General features: G+C 37.7%; 1 protein-coding gene and 1 long non-coding RNA gene across 2 annotated transcripts in view; one reads left to right on the top strand and one right to left on the bottom strand.

The window, feature by feature from the left end:
• The window catches only part of azi2 (5-azacytidine induced 2), a 201,108-nt gene that overhangs the window by 135,937 nt on the left and 46,676 nt on the right, over positions 1 to 18,495 (top strand). The gene's annotated exons all lie outside the window — the stretch shown is intronic.
• LOC144022782 (uncharacterized) overlaps positions 2,501 to 18,495 on the bottom strand; it is a 46,826-nt gene continuing 30,831 nt past the window's right edge. The window contains exons 4-5 of the long non-coding RNA XR_013284397.1: positions 4,596 to 4,760; positions 2,501 to 3,543 (exon numbers count right to left, since the gene is read on the bottom strand). This is a non-coding gene — a long non-coding RNA (uncharacterized LOC144022782). The remainder of the gene's footprint in view (positions 3,544 to 4,595; positions 4,761 to 18,495) is intronic.

Below are 18,495 nucleotides of genomic sequence, written 5' to 3'. Positions count from 1 at the left end.
AAAACAAACAAAACGTGAGACGACTACCGAGGAAGTCCAACGCATCGTAGAATTTGTGCTACACGATTACGTTCATGAGCGTATGGTGTTAGACAGAATTAAGATCGTTCTCGATAACTGTTGGGACGGAGGACTGAGCCATGAACAACTAGATCTGATCGCTGATTGGTACGTGTGAGATGGGCGAATCTTTTTCGAAAGCTTGCATAATTGGATAGAAATTGTAGAGAAAACCATTTTACACACATCCATTGAGAACAAAACTGTTGAAGAACCGTGTAAACATGACTAACACGATGGAATATATATTGAATAATTGGTGTAACCATGATATTAAAGCGGGACATTTGGTGACCGTCATGACATTGTTTATTGACTGTGCTAAATATTATTACGACAACGACGAGTCTTTGAATCTAAAAAATGAAATGAAAAACTTCCAAACTGTTATTGAAAGTGGGGTGCGTCCCTATGTTTTATTTGATGTGCTTTACAATGTATATCATGTCTTTTTGTTGACGTCCCGTGTAATTAAATAAAAAATATATCTGTATGGATTAAAATCATGTTTGTCGTTTGTTTTCTTATCGAGTTTTAGACCACCGGTGGAGCAAGGAAGTGGTGAGGGATGCGTGGATAGGAATTAAAAAACTATTAAGCTTCTAGTGATAAAGACTTTAGTTTCTCTTTTTAAGACCCACTCAAACATTCGATGAAGTGAGTGAAACGGATCGAGCAGGATTCGGTCACAAAAGGAAGATAAGGCTCTGACAGGGTGTCCAATGATTTTTGAACAGACTTTAGTGATATTAAGTAGACGAGTCCGGTCTCACAGGGGTGATGGAATGGAACCAAGAAGTGAATGGGAAAGTTAGAATACGCACTCATATACAAGTAACTAACTAACTAACATACGCCTAAAAGCAAAAGTAGGTAAATATACGAGTAAAAATTGATCAAAAATCAATAAGTATCCATATATTATTTGTACAAAATACACCGGCCACCTTAAAACGATGCAAAGATAATAGCGAAAAGTCATAAATGTAATACAAGTTAATCATACCGGTAAGAAAAACATAAAATAGTATCATCGAACATCTATTGTGAGAACTTGGAAACTATTGTAAAAAAAAACAAAAAACAATATAGTACGAATAATATTTTTATCTGAATTATGTCGCTATTTTTAATGCGTTAGATGGGTAGACGTCTTAAATAATATTATTCATTCAAATTAAGTAATTTAGTAGCTGTTATTTCACAATCATGCTTGTAAAAAATTGTTTACCTACGCGTATCATTGGAAAGTAAGCGCGATTTGTAAGGAAAAAAATAAATCGTTCAATCAAAAGTTAAATGTCTCTTAGTCATACAAGATACACGTTTGTTCACTATATATTTAGGTAAATTGCTGCAAAGAGCGGTTTTAAGATTAAAAAAGATCGTCGCGGTAGATTGTTACGCTCTGATTAAATCTCATAGTTTTGTGGTTTAAATCCAGGGGTGATTTAGTATAGCTAATCTTACAGCCTATCATATTCAATAATATCTTATAGGCTAATTTAACAATGGGTATTTCTAAGTATTTAAAAGAAAAAAAAAACTCACAAAGACTTGGGATCTCTTAATTCGAATACGTCGAGCAGCGATAAAACTATTTAGAATGTTAAACGTGCTACATCTTCGCTAGCGATAAGTCTAAAGACGTTTTATTTATCTTCGAAGGGTAAGTTAAAAAAAACAAGAAACAAAACAAAACATAAGGGTTTCACGAAACAAAGCACTATCGGTAACAAAAATAAAAAGTAAGTATCCATATATTATTTACACAAAATACACCTGGCACCTTAAAACGATGCCTACATCCCCCTAAAAAAAAAAAGTAAATCGTAAACAAAACAAAAATAAAACTACATCAACCTTCTTCGCGTACGCACCATGTCCCGAACATAACATATTTCATACCCGAATACTTTCGGAAAAAACTACAATCCTAAGCCTTACAAGGGTATCCATTGATAGAAGCCATGGTAATAATTAGAAGATATTTCATTCATACATCATCAAATAAAAAGGTTAACATCAAGATAGAAGACTCTTACAAACACCAGCTTAGAGATTTCAAAAAGTATGACCCCCACAATACATTGCCCTAGTAAATTAAAGAATAATTTCTAAATCAAGTATAAAGTTCGCTGCATTTTAACAGGCTCGAACATTCGTACCTACATTTCTCTCTTTTTAAAAAGAATGTATAAAATTATTTATACGCGACTACAAAGTAGTATACTTCAGATCGAAGCATCGTATGACAATCACTTTCAAAGACTGTTTTACTGCCCCCTCGGAGTAAACACTGACACCCTACACACGCATGCACACATGCACACTTTGGACCAGCCTCCCCCTCCACCTCCTAAATAAGTTACTGCTTTAAAAAAAAAAAAAAGTTTACGATTACAAGTCCTTTTCATAAATCAGTTTAAGTAAAACAAAAAAACAAACAGTATATTTATTAGTTTTTTTTAAATATTACAAAAACGATAAGAGGATAAAACCCATTTCCGCGCAGCGCTTTCGTATACACAAACCTCATAAACTTAAACTACAACAAAAATACATAGAGACATCCGATAAAATCGTATAGACACAAATTATAGCACTAGCGGTAACAAAACTAGAAACAGAAAAATAGCATTTTATACGTGTACGCATCTGCAGAGGGGGTAAAACAACTTGCGCACTCTGCTCATGAGAGTGCCACCAACTCCTTCTCTAAGCCTAATCCTTTTTTAAAAAAAAAAAAAATCAGTACATTTATTAGTTTTATAACACATTAAAAACGTAAGAGGGGGTAAAATTCTTATGTACAACGCAATCTTATATACAACAACTCAAAAACATAAAATACATAGCCAGACGTACCTTCTTCACGTACGCGCCATATTCCTAACATAACATATTTCATACCCAGATACTTTCTAAAAAACTACTAACCTAAGGGTTACAGGGCTATCCATTGAAAGAATCCGAGCTGATAATTAGAAGATATTTCATTCATACATATTCAGATAAAAAGGCTAACATCAAGATAGAAGACTCTTACAATCGACGGTTTAAAGATTTCAAAAAGTATGATCCCCATAATACATTGCCCCTCCACCTCCTAAATCAGTTACTGCTTTTAAAAAAAGAGTTTGCGATTACAAGTCCTTTTCATAAATCAGTTTAAGAAAAACAAAAACAAAAACAGTATATTTATTAGTTTTTTAAATATTACAAAAACGCTAGATGTTAAAACCCGTTTCCACACAGCGCATTTGTATATACAAACCTTATAAACTTAAACAACAACAAAAACTTGGCTTACATCAGTAGACTCAGTAGTTGATGTATCTGATGAGTGAGGTACCCTGTCTAAAAGTTTGTCAGTTGTTGATAATGTCTCTACAAAAACCATTTCAGAGTTGTTGCTGGAAAGGGGTGTGAAAAACCAGCTGGGGGAAATCACACCTCAATCTTCGTTTCAGTATATCCTGCCTGAAATAGAAAATTAAAGGGAAAGTTGAGCACAAGATGCACATATTCACATCACACTAGGGCTGCTCTAATATGGAAAAAAATACTCATCACAATTATTTTGGTAATAATTGAAATCAAGATTATTCTAAACAATTATATTTTGTTCAAATCAAGGAAATATTTAAACATTTGAAAATAAGACAATTACAATCATATGAAACTATAATTATGTAAGTTGCTTTTGGATCCAACAAAATTTATAATATATTATTATTATTATTATTATTATTATTATTATTATTACGTTAGCAAAAATTTGAAGTTGGGGTGCAGTGTGTGTGCAGTAAGCTAGTTTTGACATGGGTGTGTGGTAAAATAACTCGTGTGGGCATGCCACAACTCAAAATTTGTATTATTAGTGCTGCAGCTATTGAATATTTTGGTATTTGGATATCCTACTCAAAATTCTAGTGAATAATCGTATATTTGGATAGAAATACAAATATACCTATAGGCCTATATACTTTCTTGGTCAAAGAACAATTATAAATACAGAAGACAAAAAAACACATTTGCATGTAATAATTAACAACCAACCGGTTTTCATTTTTAGAGAATCGATTTTATTTATTTATTTATTTTTAACTTAAATTGAGCTTGTCAGCAAACTATTTTTCTCTGAAACAGTGAGATTTTAGACAAATCTCTCCCCATAGATTTCAGATAATGTGTTTCAATATGAAGATTTATATGTTACCTGTAGTCTGAAGCATCAAGATCCCCGTGTTTCTTAACACTGTTCACAAACCCCTTAGCTTGTCCATTCTCATCACATCTTTGTCAACTATAATCCTTTGACGGATTACTTGTTCACAAAAAGAATTTGTAGCTCTCAGCATTGGGTTGTCTAAAACACACACACACTTAATATGTACAGAGTCATGCTTTCTAATTAATGCTGTCTCGAAATGTAAACAAAATACAAGTGACATATTGCTGACCAATGCTTTACTTTTGAAATGTGTAATTTTAGCAAAGTGACAATGAAATAGTGCAATGTAACAACTCACATTTGTTCGTCCCTGGTTGCTGTTTCTGTTGCTGTTGACTTTAAGACCCTTGTGTAATCTCTGAAACAAAACTGCACCTGCATTGTGACACAGTCTTTTGTCTTGAATATGCAGAAGAATGGAACAGTCTTTCTTCATCTCAGCGGCCTGCAGCAACCAACCCGCCTTTAGACAAAAAACAATTACATTACTAGAGCTGCGAGCAGCTATAAAGGGCCCTCGCAGCCCGGGCCACGTTGGGGTACTTGCACGTTGGGGAACTTGCACGTTGGGGTACTCGCACGTTGGGGTACTGGCACATTAGGAGCAAAATTTCTTTGAACATGGCATGACAAACCTTTACATGTGATTTTTTTTTTGCCAGGTGTGATGTGTGTGACAAGCTCAATGTGTTTTGGTGATTGTCAAGATGTGCAAAAATCAGCTTCCTTTTTTATTTTTAGGGAATGAGTTGACCTGACTTTTTTTTTTTTTTTGCAAAAGTATGTATACCCATCATCGCTTGTACTCATTGCACAATGTTGCTTTTATTGTCCATAGAGGCGATAAAAAAAAATGAAACTGAATAAAAAAACTACTGTTGTTTGGATCGGTCTGATACCAGTGAACATCTTGAGTAGTGGAAAGTAAAAGAATATTCATAAATGACTTAGTTATAACACTTACGAGTTCACAAATTTTGTTCAAAATACCGTGTTTTTTTTTTTTTTTTTTTTTTTTTTATGCCTCAAGGACTAGGTGGCGCAGTATTTATCACTGAATTTTGTCATAGAGATACCTTCAGGCCTTGACTATAAATATACATGTCAAGTGTGGGATTTTTTGGAGCATGTACCGGGGAGTTATTCAGCATATCCTTCATTCACGTTACTGCTTTTAACGTCAATAGAGGCTATCAAAAATAAATAAAAATAAATAAAAAATACGTATGTTTGGATAGGTCTGATGCTAGTGAAAATTTTGAGTGGTGGAAAGTAAAAGAATATTCATAAATGACTTAGTTATCACACTTAGAATGAGTTTACATTTTTTTTACAAAATACCGTATGTGGGGTATTTTTTTGTTTTGCCTCAAGGGCTAGGTGGCGCTGCATATATAACTGAATGTTGTCATAGAGATACCTTCAGGCCTTGACTATGAGCTTACATGTCAAGTTTGGGATTTTTTGGAGCATGTACTGGGAAGTTATTAAGCATATCCTTTTTCAGTTCGAAACACAAAGTTTGATGCCTCGCCTTCATCATATAGTATTTCGAAAAGTTAAGATTTTTCCCCCTGTCGTTGGCTCAGGTCTTGACATGGTCCAAGTCAAGTCTTAACTCAGTCGGATGAAACGTGTAGGAGAAGTGGGCAAAAGTCTGCCCCCTGTAAATGTGCAAAAATCGTCAAAAATGGGACATTCAAAAATTCGTAGCTCACTTCCTGTTCATTTTAGCACATGGGTCCAAGAGACTTTTTTGTAGGTCTTGGGCTCCCTCATACACCTAAAAATATTCGTCATTCTTGCTTAAACGTACAACCGGGGCTGCTTCGTTAAAAATTTCTAGGGGGCGCTATTGAGTCATTTTTGTAAAAATAGCACAATCAACAATAAAATATTGCTCATTTTACCAGGCCAGATGTGTGTGCCAAGTTTCATGAGTTTCTGTGCATGTTTAGACCCTCAAAACTGGCGTTGTTTTCTTGGCGAACAGCGCTTAGCCACGCCCACAGCAATTCGCGAAAACTCACAAACTTCGTGTTGTGACATCATGAAGGCCGAAACCCTCATCTGAGCAAATATGAGGTAGGTCCAGTTAACGTGTTTGGAGAAAAACGTAGAAGAAAATTCATAAGAAAAAAAAATGCCACTAGGTGGCGCTATCAGTTAGATGAAATATAAGTTCGTAGATGTCTTTAGGGTTGGACTCTCATCAAATGTGTGAAATTTTGAGAAGATAGGATCATCTCGGTCAAGTTAATGCAGCTTTTATTTTCACGAAAAATTATCAGATTTTGCGGCACCGTAGCGGCCACGCCCTTTGGCCAAAAGTTACAATATTCGGTGTGGGGCATGATCAACATCTTAAGGCTTTTCTGACCAATTTTCAACTGGATCCCTTCAATGAGCTCAGCACAGTAGCTAAAAACGTAAAGTATGACATTTATTGTTACCAGTTGGTGGCACTATATGTATAACTGAATTTTATGATATAGATGTTTTCAGGCCGTGACTATTACGTTGCCTGAGAAGTTTGAGATTTTTTGGAGCTTGAACATGGGAGTTATTAAGCATTTGCTCTTTCTGGACAAATGAAATTTTAAAGGCAATATTTGATGTCCCGCCCCCGTCATATAGTATTTAGAAAAGGCAAGATTTTTTGCCCAGTTGTTCTCTTAGGTCTTGAGATGATAAATGTCATGTTTGAAGTCAATTGGATGAAAAATGTTTGCAAAGGGGGAAAAAGCATGACCACAGTGAATGTGCCAAAATAGGCCAAAATTGGACATTAAAAAATTCATAGCTCACTTCCTGTACATTTTAGCTACATGGTCCCAATAGACTTTTTTGTGCGTCTCGGAGTGCTACACGTGCCTGCCAATTTTAGTTGCTCTAGCTCAAACGTGCCGGTCTTGGTTTTAATTTTTCTACGCTAGGGGGCGCTATATAGTCGCGTTGTTATGACGACTTCATAATATCAAATTTTTCGCCGGACCTGAGGAGTGTGCAAAGTTCGGTGAGTTTTCGTGAATGTTTAGGTACCCAAAATCGCGATCGTTTGCGGAGAATAAAGAAGAAGAAGAAGAAGAAGAAGAAGAAGAAGAACTAGAGCTGCGAGCAGCTATAAAGGGCCCTCGCAGCCCGGGCCACGTTGGGGTACTTGCACGTTGGGGTACTTGCACGTTGGGGTACTGGCACGTTGGGGTACTGGCAAGTTTAGGTACGGCACATTGGAAGCAGAATTTCTTTGAAAATGGCATGATAAACCTTGACATGTGGATTTTTTTTTTTTTTGTAAAAATACCGTTAAGTTGGTGTATTTTTTTTTATGCCTCTAGGGCTAGGTGGCGCTGTATATATAATGGAATGTTGTCATAGGGATACCTTCAAGCCTTGACTCTAAACATACATGTCAAGTGTGGGATTTTTTTGGAGCATGTACCGTGGAGTTATTAAGCATATCCTTCATTCACGATATTGCTTTTAATGTCCATTAGAGGCTATCACAAATAAATAAAAATATATATATGTTTGGATAAGTCTAATGCCAGTGAACATTTTGAGTGGTGGAAAGTAAAAGAATATTCATAAATGACTTAGTTATCACACTTAGAATGAGTTTACATTTTTTGTACAAAATACCGTATGTGGGGTATTTTTTTGTTTTGCCTCAAGGGCGAGGTGGCGCTGCATATATAACTGAATGTTGTCATAGAGATACCTTCAGGCCTTGACGATAAACATACATGTCAAGTTTGGGATTTTTTGGAGCATGTATCGGGGAGTTATTAAGCATATCCTTTTTCAGTGCGAAACACAAATTTTGATGCCCCGCGCTCATCATATAGTATTTCCAAAAGTCAAGATTTTTCCGTCTGTTGTTGGCTCAGGTCTTGGCATGGTCCAGGTCAAGTCATAAGTCAGTCGGATAAAACATGTAGGAGAAGTGGGCAAAAGTATGCCCCCTGAAAATGTGCAAAAATCGTCAAAAATGGGACATTCAAAAATTCGTACCTCACTTCCTGTTCATTTTAGCATATGGGTCCAAGAGACTTTTTTGTAGGTCTTTGGCTCCCTCATACACGTAAAAATTTTCGTAGATCTTGCTTAAACGTAGAATCGGGGCTGCTTCGTTAAAAATTTCTAGGGGGCGCTATTGAGTCATTTTTGTAAAAATAGTACAATCAACAATAAAATATTGTTCATTTTACCAGGCCAGATGTGTGTGCCAAGTTTCATGAGTTTCTGCGCATGTTTAGACCCTCAAAACTGGCGTTGTTTTCTTGGCGAACAGTGCTTAGCCACGCCCACAGCGATTCGCGAAAACTCACAAACTTCGTGTTGTGACATCATGAAGGCCGAAACCCTCATCTGAGCAAATATGAGGTTGGTCCAGTTAACGTGTTTGGAGAAAAATGTACAAGAAAATTCGTAAGAAAAAAAATTGCCACTAGGTGGCGCTATCAGTAAGATGAAATATAAGTTCGTAGATGTCTTAAGGGCTGGACTCTCATCAAATGTGTGAAATTTTGAGAAGATAGGATCATCTCGGTCAAGTTCATGCAGCTTTTATTGTCACGAAAAATTTTCGGACTTTGCGTCACCGTAGCGGCCACGCCCTTTGGCGAAAAGTTACAATATTCGGTGTGGGGCATGATCAACATCTTAAGGCTTTTCTGACCAATTTTCAACTGGATCCCTTCAACGAGCTCGGCACAGTAGCTAAAAACGTAAAGTATGACATTTATTGTTACCACTAGGTGGCGCTATATGTATAACTGAATTTTATCATATAGATGCTTTCAGGCCGTGACTATTACGTTGCCTGAGAAGTTTGAGATTTTTTGGAGCTTGAACATGGGAGTTATCACACTTAGAATGAGTTGACATTTTTTGTACAAAATACCGTATGTGGGGTATTTTTTTTTCACGCCTGAAGGGCTAGGTGGCGCTGCATATATAACTGAATTTTGTCATAGAGATACCTTCAGGCTTTGACTATAAACATACATGTCAAGTTTGGGATTTTTTGGAGCATGTACCGGGGAGTTATTAAGCATATCCTTTTTCAGTGCGAAACACAAAATTTGATGCCCCGCCCTCATCATATAGTATTTCCAAAAGTCAAGATTTTTCTGCCTGTAGTTGGCTCAGGTCTTGACATGGTCCAGGTCAAGTCTAAAGTCAGTCGGATGAAATGTGTAGGAGAAGTGGGCAAAAGTATGCCCCCTGAAAATGTGCAAAAATCGTCAAAAATGGGACATTCAAAAATTCATAGCTCACTTCCTGTTCATTTTAGCACATGGGTCCAAGAGACTTTTTTGTAGGTCTTGGACTCCCTCATACACCTAAAAATTTTCGTAGATCTTGCTTAAACGTACAATCGGGGCTGCTTCGTTAAAAATTTCTAGGGGGCGCTATTGAGTCATTTTTGTAAAAATAGGACAATACATGATAAAATATTGCTCATTTTGCCAGGCCAGATGTGTGTGCCAAGTTTCATGAGTTTCTGCGCATGTTTAGACCATCAAAACTAGCGTTGTTTTCTTGGCGAACAGTGCTTAGCCACGCCCACAGCGATTCGCGAAAACTCACAAACTTCGTGTTGTGACATCATGAAGGCCGAAACCCCCATCTGAGCAAATATGAGGTTGGTCCAGTTAACGTGTTTGGAGAAAAATGTACAAGAAAATTCGTAAGAAAAAAAATTGCCACTAGGTGGCGCTATCAGTTAGATGAAATATAAGTTCGTAGATGTCTTTAGGGCTGGACTCTCATCAAATGTGTGAAATTTTGAGAAGATAGGATCATCTCGGTCAAGTTCATGCAGCTTTTATTGTCACGAAAAATCTTCAGACTTTGCGTCACCGTAGCGGCCACGCCCTTTGGCGAAAAGTTACAATATTCGGTGTGGGGCATCATCAACATCTTAAGGCTTTTCTGACCAATTTTCAACTGGATCCCTTCAACGAGCTCAGCACAGTAGCTAAAAACGTAAAGTATGACATTTATTGTAACCACTAGGTGGCGCTATATGTATAACTGAATTTTTTCATATAGGTGTTTTCAGGCCGTGACTATTACGTTGCCTGAGAAGTTTGAGATTTTTTGGAGCTTGTACATGGGAGTTATTCAGCATTTGCTCTTTCTGGACAAATGAAATTTTAAAGGCAATATTTGATGCCCCGCCCCCGTCATATAGTATTTCGAAAACGCAAGATTTTTTGCCTAGTTTTTCTCTTAAGTCTTGAGATGATAAATGCCAAGTTTAAAGTCAATGGGATGAAAAATGTTTGCATAGGGGGAAAAAGTATGACCACAGTGAATGTGCCAAAATAGGCCAAAATTGGACATTAAAAAATTCATAGCTCACTTCCTGTACATTTTAGGAAATGGCTTCCACTGACTTTTTTGTGCGTCTCGTAGTGCTACACGTGCCTGCCAATTTTCGTAGCTCTAGCTCAAACGGGCCGGGATTGGTTTTTATTTTTCTACGCTAGGTGGCGCTATAGAGTCGCGTTGTTATGACAACTACATAATATCAAATTTTTCGCCGGGCCCGAAGAGACTGCAAAGTTTGGTGAGTTTTCGTAAATGTTTAGGCCCTCAAAAATGCGATCGTTTACGGAGAAGAAGAAGAAGAAGAAGAAGAAGAAGAAGAATTCTTACAAAAACAAGAGGGACCTCGCAGCGGTCGCTGCTCGGGCCCTAACTAGAGCTGCGAGCAGCTATAAAGGGCCCTCGCAGCCCGGGCCACGTTGGAGTCCTTGCACGTTGGGGTACTTGCACGTTAGGGTACTGGCACGTTGGGGTACTGGCACGTTGGGGTACTGGCATATTGGAAGCAAAATTTCTTTGAAAATGGCATAATAAACGTTTACATGTAGAATATTTTTTTTTGTCAGTGTGTGTCAAGCTCAACGGGTTTTGGTGATTGTTAAGACCTGCAAAAATCAGCGTCCTTTTTTATTTTTAGGCAATGAGTTGCCCTGATTGGTATTTTTTGTAAAAGTGTATATATACATCATCGCTCGTTGTCCTCATTGCACAATGTTACTTTTATTGTCCAAAGGGGCAATCAAAAATGAATAAAACAAAATGGAAACGTACATACGTTTGGATCGGTGTGAAGCCAGTGAACAATTTGAGTGGTGGAAACTAAAAGAATATTCAGAAATGACTTAGTCATCACACTTAGAATGAGTTTACATTTTTTTGTACAAAATACCGTATGTGGTTTTTTTTTTTTTTATATATTATGCCTCAAGGGCTAGGTGGCGCTGTATTTATAACTGAATGTTGTCATAGAGATACCTTCAGGCCTTGATTATAAGCATACATGTCAAGTGTGGGATTTTTTTTGGAGCATGTACCGTGGAGTTATTATGCATATCCTTCATTCACGATATTGCTTTTAATGTCCACAGAGGCTATCAAAAATAAATAAAAATATATATATGTTTGGATAAGTCTGATGCCAGTGAACATTTTGAGTGGTGGAAACTAAAAGAATATTCATAAATGACTTAGTTATCACACTTAGAATGAGTTTACATTTTTTGTACAAAATACCGTATGTGGGGTATTTTTTTTTTATGCCTCAAGGGCTAGGTGGCGCTGCATATATAACTGAATGTTGTCATAGAGATAGCTTCAGGCCTTGACGATAAACATACATGTCAAGTTTGGGATTTTTTGGAGCATGTACCGGGGAGTTATTAAGCATATCCTTTTTCAGTGCGAAACACAAATTTTGATGCCCCGCCTTCATCATATAGTATTTCGAAAAGTCAAGATTTTTCCCCCTGTCGTTGGCTCAGGTCTTGACATGGTCCAGGTCAAGTCTTAACTCAGTCAGATGAAACGTGTAGGAGAAGTGGGCAAAAGTCTGCCCCCTGTGAATGTGCAAAAATTGTCAAAAATGGGACATTCAAAAATTCGTAGCTCACTTCCTGTTCATTTTAGCATATGGGTCCAAGAGACTTTTTTGTAGGTCTTGGGCTCCCTCATACACCTAAAAATATTCGTCGTTCTTGCTTAAACGTACAACCGGGGCTGCTTCGTTAAAAACTTCTAGGGGGCGCTATTGAGTCATTTTTGTAAAAATAGCACAATCAACAATAAAATATTGCTCATTTTACCAGGCCAGATGTGTGTGCCAAGTTTCATGAGTTTCTGTGCATGTTTAGACCCTCAAAACTGGCGTTGTTTTCTTGGCGAACAGCGCTTTGCCACACCCACAGCAATTCGCGAAAACTCACAAACTTCGTGTTGTGACATCATGAAGGCCGAAACCCTCATCTGAGCAAATATGAGGTAGGTCCAGTTAACGTGTTTGGAGAAAAACGTAGAAGAAAATTCGTAAGAAAAAAAATTGCCACTAGGTGGCGCTATCAGTTAGATGAAATATAAGTCAGTAGATGTCTTTAGGGCTGGACTCTCATCAAATGTGTGAAATTTTGAGAAGATAGGATCATCTCGGTCAAGTTAATGCAGCTTTTATTTTCAAGAAAAATCTTCAGACTTTGCGTCACCGTAGCGGCCACGCCCTTTGGCGAAAAGTTACAATATTCAGTGTGGGGCATGATCAACATCTTAAGGCTTTTCTGACCAATTTTCAACTGGATCCCTTCAACGAGCTCAGCGCAGTAGCTAAAAACGTAAAGTATGACATTTATTGTAACCACTAGGTGGCGCTATATGTATAACTGAATTTTATCATATAGATGTTTTCAGGCCGTGACTATTACGTTGCCTGATAAGTTTGAGATTTTTTGGAGCTTGAACATGGGAGTTATTAAGCATTTGCTCTTTCTGGACAAATGAAATTTTAAAGGCAATATTTGATGCTCCGCCCCCGTCCTATAGTATTTCGAAAAGGCAAGATGTTTTGCCCAGCTGTTCTCTCAGGTCTTGAGATGATAAATGCCAAGTTTGAAGTCAATTGGATGAAAAATGTTTGCAAAGGGGGAAAAAGCATGACCACAGTGAATGTGCCAAAATAGGCCAAAATTGGACATTAAAAAATTCATAGCTCACTTCCTGTACATTTTAGCTACATGGTCCCAATAGACTTTTTTGTGCGTCTCGGGGTGCTACACGTGCCTGCCAATTTTCGTTGCTCTAGCTCAAACATGCCGGGCTTGGTTTATATTTTTCTATGCTAGGGGGCGCTATAGAGTCACGTTGTTATGACGACTTCATAATATCAAATTTTTCGCCGGGCCTGAGGAGTGTGCAAAGTTCGGTGAGTTTTCGTAAATGTTTAGGTACCCAAAATCGTGATCGTTTACGGAGAAGAAGAAGAAGAAGAAGAAGAAGAAGAATAATAATAACTAGAGCTGCGAGCAGCTATAAAGGGCCCTCGCAGCCCGGGCCACGTTGGGGTCCTTGCACGTTGGGGTACTTGCACGTTGGGGTACTGGCACATTCGGGTACTGGCATATTGGAAGCAAAATTTCTTTGAAAATGGCATAATAAACGTTTACATGTAGAATATTTTTTTGCCAGTGTGTGTATCAAGCTCAACGGGTTTTGGTGATTGTTAAGACCTGCAAAAATCAGCGTCCTTTTTTATTATTAGGCAATGAGTTGCCCTGATTGGTATTTTTTTGTAAAAGTGTATATACACATCATCGCTCGTTGTACTCATTGCACAATGTTACTTTTATTGTCCAAAGGGGCAATCAAAAATGAATAAAACGAAATGGAAACGTACATACGTTTGGATCGGTGTGAAGCCAGTGAACAATTTGAGTGGTGGAAACTAAAAGAATATTCATAAATGACTTAGTTATCACACTTAGAATGAGTGTACATTTTTTGTACAAAATACCGTATGTGGGGTATTTTTTTTTTTTTTTTATATAAGCCTCAAGGGCTCGGTGGCGCTGTATTTATAACTGAATGTTGTCATAGAGATACCTTCAGGCCTTGATTATAAGCATACATGTCAAGTGTGGGATTTTTTTTTTGAGCATGTACCGTGGATTTATTAAGCATAGCCTTCATTCACGATATTGCTTTTAATGTCCATAGAGGCTATCAAAAATACATAAAACTAAATAACAAAAATATGTATGTTTGGATAAGTCTGATGCCAGTGAACATTTTGAGTGGTGGAAACTAAAAGAATATTCATAAATGACTTAGTTATCACACTTAGAATGAGTGTACATTTTTTGTACAAAATACCGTATGTGGGGTATTTTTATTTTTTTTTATATAAGCCTCAAGGGCTAGGTGGCGCTGTATTTATAACTGAATGTTGTCATAGAGATACCTTCAGGCCTTGATTATAAGCATACATGTCAAGTGTGGGATTTTTTTTTGGAGCATGTACCGTGGAGTTATTAAGCATATCCTTCATTCACGATATTGCTTTTAATGTCCATAGAGGCTATCAAAAATAAATAAAAATATATATATGTTTGGATAAGTCTGATGCCAGTGAACATTTTGAGTGGTGGAAACTAAAAAAATATTCATAAATGACTTAGTTATCACACTTAGAATGAGTGTACATTTTTTGTACAAAATACCGTATGTGGGGTATTTTTTTTTCATGCCTCAAGGGCTAGGTGGCGCTGCATATATAACTGAATGTTGTCATAGAGATAACTTCAGGCCTTGACCATAAACATACATGTCAAGTTTGGGATTTTTTGGAGCATGTACCGGGGAGTTATCAAGCATATCCTTTTTCATTGTGAAACACAAATTTTGATGCCCCGCCCTCATCATATAGTATTTCGAAAAGTCAAAATTTTTCCCCCTGTCGTTGGCTCAGGTCTTGACATGGTCCAGGCCAAGTCTTAACTCAGTCGGATGAAACGTGTAGGAGAAGTGGGCAAAAGTCTGCCCCCTGTGAATGTGCAAAAATCGTCAAAAATGGGACATTCAAAAATTCGTAGCTCACTTCCTGTTCATTTTAGCATATGGGTACAAGAGACGTTTTTGTAGGTCTTGGCATCCTCATACACCTAAAAATATTCGGCGTTTTTGCTTAAACGTACAACCGGGGCTGCTTCGTTAAAAATTTCGAGGGGGCGCTATTGAGTCATTTTTGTAAAAATAGCACAATCAACAATAAAATATTGCTCATTTTACCAGGCCAGATGTGTGTGCCAAGTTTCAGGAGTTTCTGTGCATGTTTAGACCCTCAAAACCGGCGTTGTTTTCTTGGCGAACAGCGCTTAGCCACGCCTACAGCAATTCGCGAAAACTCACAAACTTCGTGTTGTGACATCATGAAGGCCGAAACCCTCCTCTGAGCAAATATGAGGTAGGTCCAGTTAACGTGTTTGGAGAAAAACGTAGAAGAAAATTCGTAAGAAGAAAAATTGCCACTAGGTGGCGCTATCAGTTAGATGAAATGTAAGTTAGTAGATGTCTTTAGAGCTGGACTCTCATCAAATGTGTGAAATTTTGAGAAGATAGGATCATCTCGGTCAAGTTAATGCAGCTTTTATTTTCACGAAAAATCTTCAGATTTTGCGTCACCGTAGCGGCCACGCCCTTTGATGAAAAGTTACAATATTCGGTGTGGGGCATGATCAACATCTTAAGGCTTTTCTGACCAATTTTCAAATGGATCCCTTCAACAAGCTCAGCACAGTAGCTAAAAACGTAAAGTATGACATTTATTGTAACCACTAGGTGGCGCTATATGTATAACTGAATTTTGTCATATAGATGTTTTCAGGCTGTGACTATTACGTTGCCTGAGAAGTTTGAGATTTTTTGGAGCTTCAACATGGGAGTTATTAAGCATTTGCTCTTTCTGGACAAATGAAATTTTAAAGGCAATATTTGATGCTCCGCCCCCGTCGTATAGTATTTCGAAAAGGCAAGATGTTTTGCCCAGCTGTTCTCTTAGGTCTTGAGATGATAAATGCCAAGTTTGAAGTCAATTGGATGAAAAATGTTTGCAAAGGGGGAAAAAGCATGACCACAGTGAATGTGCCAAAATAGGCCAAAATTGGACATTAAAAAATTCATAGCTCACTTCCTGTACATTTTAGCTACATGGTCCCAATAGACTTTTTTGTGCGTCTCGGGGTGCTCCACGTGCCTGCCAATTTTCGTTGCTCTAGCTCAAACGTGTCGGGCTTGGTTTTTATTTTTCTACGCTAGGGGGCGCTATAGAGCCGCGTTGTTATAACGACTTCATAATATCAAATTTTTCGCCGGACCTGAGGAGTGTGCAAAGTTTGGTGAGTTTTCGTGAATATTTAGGTACCCAAAATCGCGATTGTTTGCGGAGAATAAAGAAGAAGAAGAAGAATAATAATAACTAGAGCTGCGAGCAGCTATAAAGGGCCCTCGCAGCCCGGGCCACGTTGGGGTCCTTGCACGTTGGGGTACTTGCACGTTGGGGTACTGGCACGTTGGGGTACTGGCATATTGGAAGCAAAATTTCTTTGAAAATGGCATAATAAACGTTTACATGTAGAATATTTTTTTGCCAGTGTGTGTGTCAAGCTCAACGGGTTTTGGTGATTGTTAAGACCTGCAAAAATCAGCATCCTTTTTTATTTTTAGGCAATGAGTTGCCCTGATTGGTATTTTTTTGTAAAAGTGTATATACACATCATCGCTCGTTGTACTCATTGCACAATGTTACTTTTATTGTCCAAAGGGGCAATCAAAAATGAATAAAACAAAATGGAAACGTACATACGTTTGGATCGGTGTGAAGCCAGTGAACAATTTGAGTGGTGGAAACTAAAAGAATATTCATAAATGACTTAGTTATCACACTTAGAATGAGTGTACATTTTTTGTACAAAATACCGTATGTGGGGTATTTTTTATTTTTTTTTATATAAGCCTCAAGGGCTAGGTGGCGCTGTATTTATAACTGAATGTTGTCATAGAGATACCTTCAGGCCTTGATTATAAGCATACATGTCAAGTGTGGGATTTTTTTTTGGAGCATGTACCGTGGAGTTATTAAGCATATCCTTCATTCACGATATTGCTTTTAATGTCCATAGAGGCTATCAAAAATAAATAAAAATATATATATGTTTGGATAAGTCTGATGCCAGTGAACATTTTGAGTGGTGGAAACTAAAAAAATATTCATAAATGACTTAGTTATCACACTTAGAATGAGTGTACATTTTTTGTACAAAATACCGTATGTGGGGTATTTTTTTTTCATGCCTCAAGGGCTAGGTGGCGCTGCATATATAACTGAATGTTGTCATAGAGATAACTTCAGGCCTTGACGATAAAAATACATGTCAAGTTTGGGATTTTTTGGAGCATGTACCGGGGAGTTATCAAGCATATCCTTTTTCATTGTGAAACACAAATTTTGATGCCCCGCCCTCATCATATAGTATTTCGAAAAGTCAAAATTTTTCCCCCTGTCGTTGGCTCAGGTCTTGACATGGTCCAGGCCAAGTCTTAACTCAGTCGGATGAAACGTGTAGGAGAAGTGGGCAAAAGTCTGCCCCCTGTGAATGTGCAAAAATCGTCAAATATGGGACATTCAAAAATTCGTAGCTCACTTCCTGTTCATTTTAGCATATGGGTACAAGAGACTTTTTTGTAGGTCTTGAGCTCCCTCATACACCTAAAAATATTCGTCGTTCTTGCTTAAACGTACAATCGGGGCTGCTTCGTTAAAAATTTCTAGGGGGCGCTATTGAGTCATTTTTGTAAAAATAGGACAATACATGATAAAATATTGCTCATTTTGCCAGGCCAGATGTGTGTGCCAAGTTTCATGAGTTTCTGCGCATGTTTAGACCATCAAAACTAGCGTTGTTTTCTTGGCGAACAGTGCTTAGCCACGCCCACAGCGATTCGCGAAAACTCACAAACTTCGTGTTGTGACATCATGAAGGCCGAAACCCCCATCTGAGCAAATATGAGGTTGGTCCAGTTAACGTGTTTGGGGAAAAATGTACAAGAAAATTCGTAAGGAAAAAAAATTGCCACTAGGTGGCGCTATCAGTTAGATGAAATATAAGTTCGTAGATGTCTTTAGGGCTGGACTCTCATCAAATGTGTGAAATTTTGAGAAGATAGGATCATCTCGGTCAAGTTCATGCAGCTTTTATTGTCACGAAAAATCTTCAGACTTTGCGTCACCGTAGCGGCCACGCCCTTTGGCGAAAAGTTACAATATTCGGTGTGGGGCATCATCAACATCTTAAGGCTTTTCTGACCAATTTTCAACTGGA

Source organism: Festucalex cinctus, chromosome 7 (genome assembly GCF_051991245.1).
Source record: "Festucalex cinctus isolate MCC-2025b chromosome 7, RoL_Fcin_1.0, whole genome shotgun sequence".
In the NCBI taxonomy this organism is placed as follows: Eukaryota; Metazoa; Chordata; class Actinopteri; order Syngnathiformes; family Syngnathidae; genus Festucalex; species Festucalex cinctus.
This window is presented reverse-complemented; position numbering and strand designations above follow the sequence as displayed.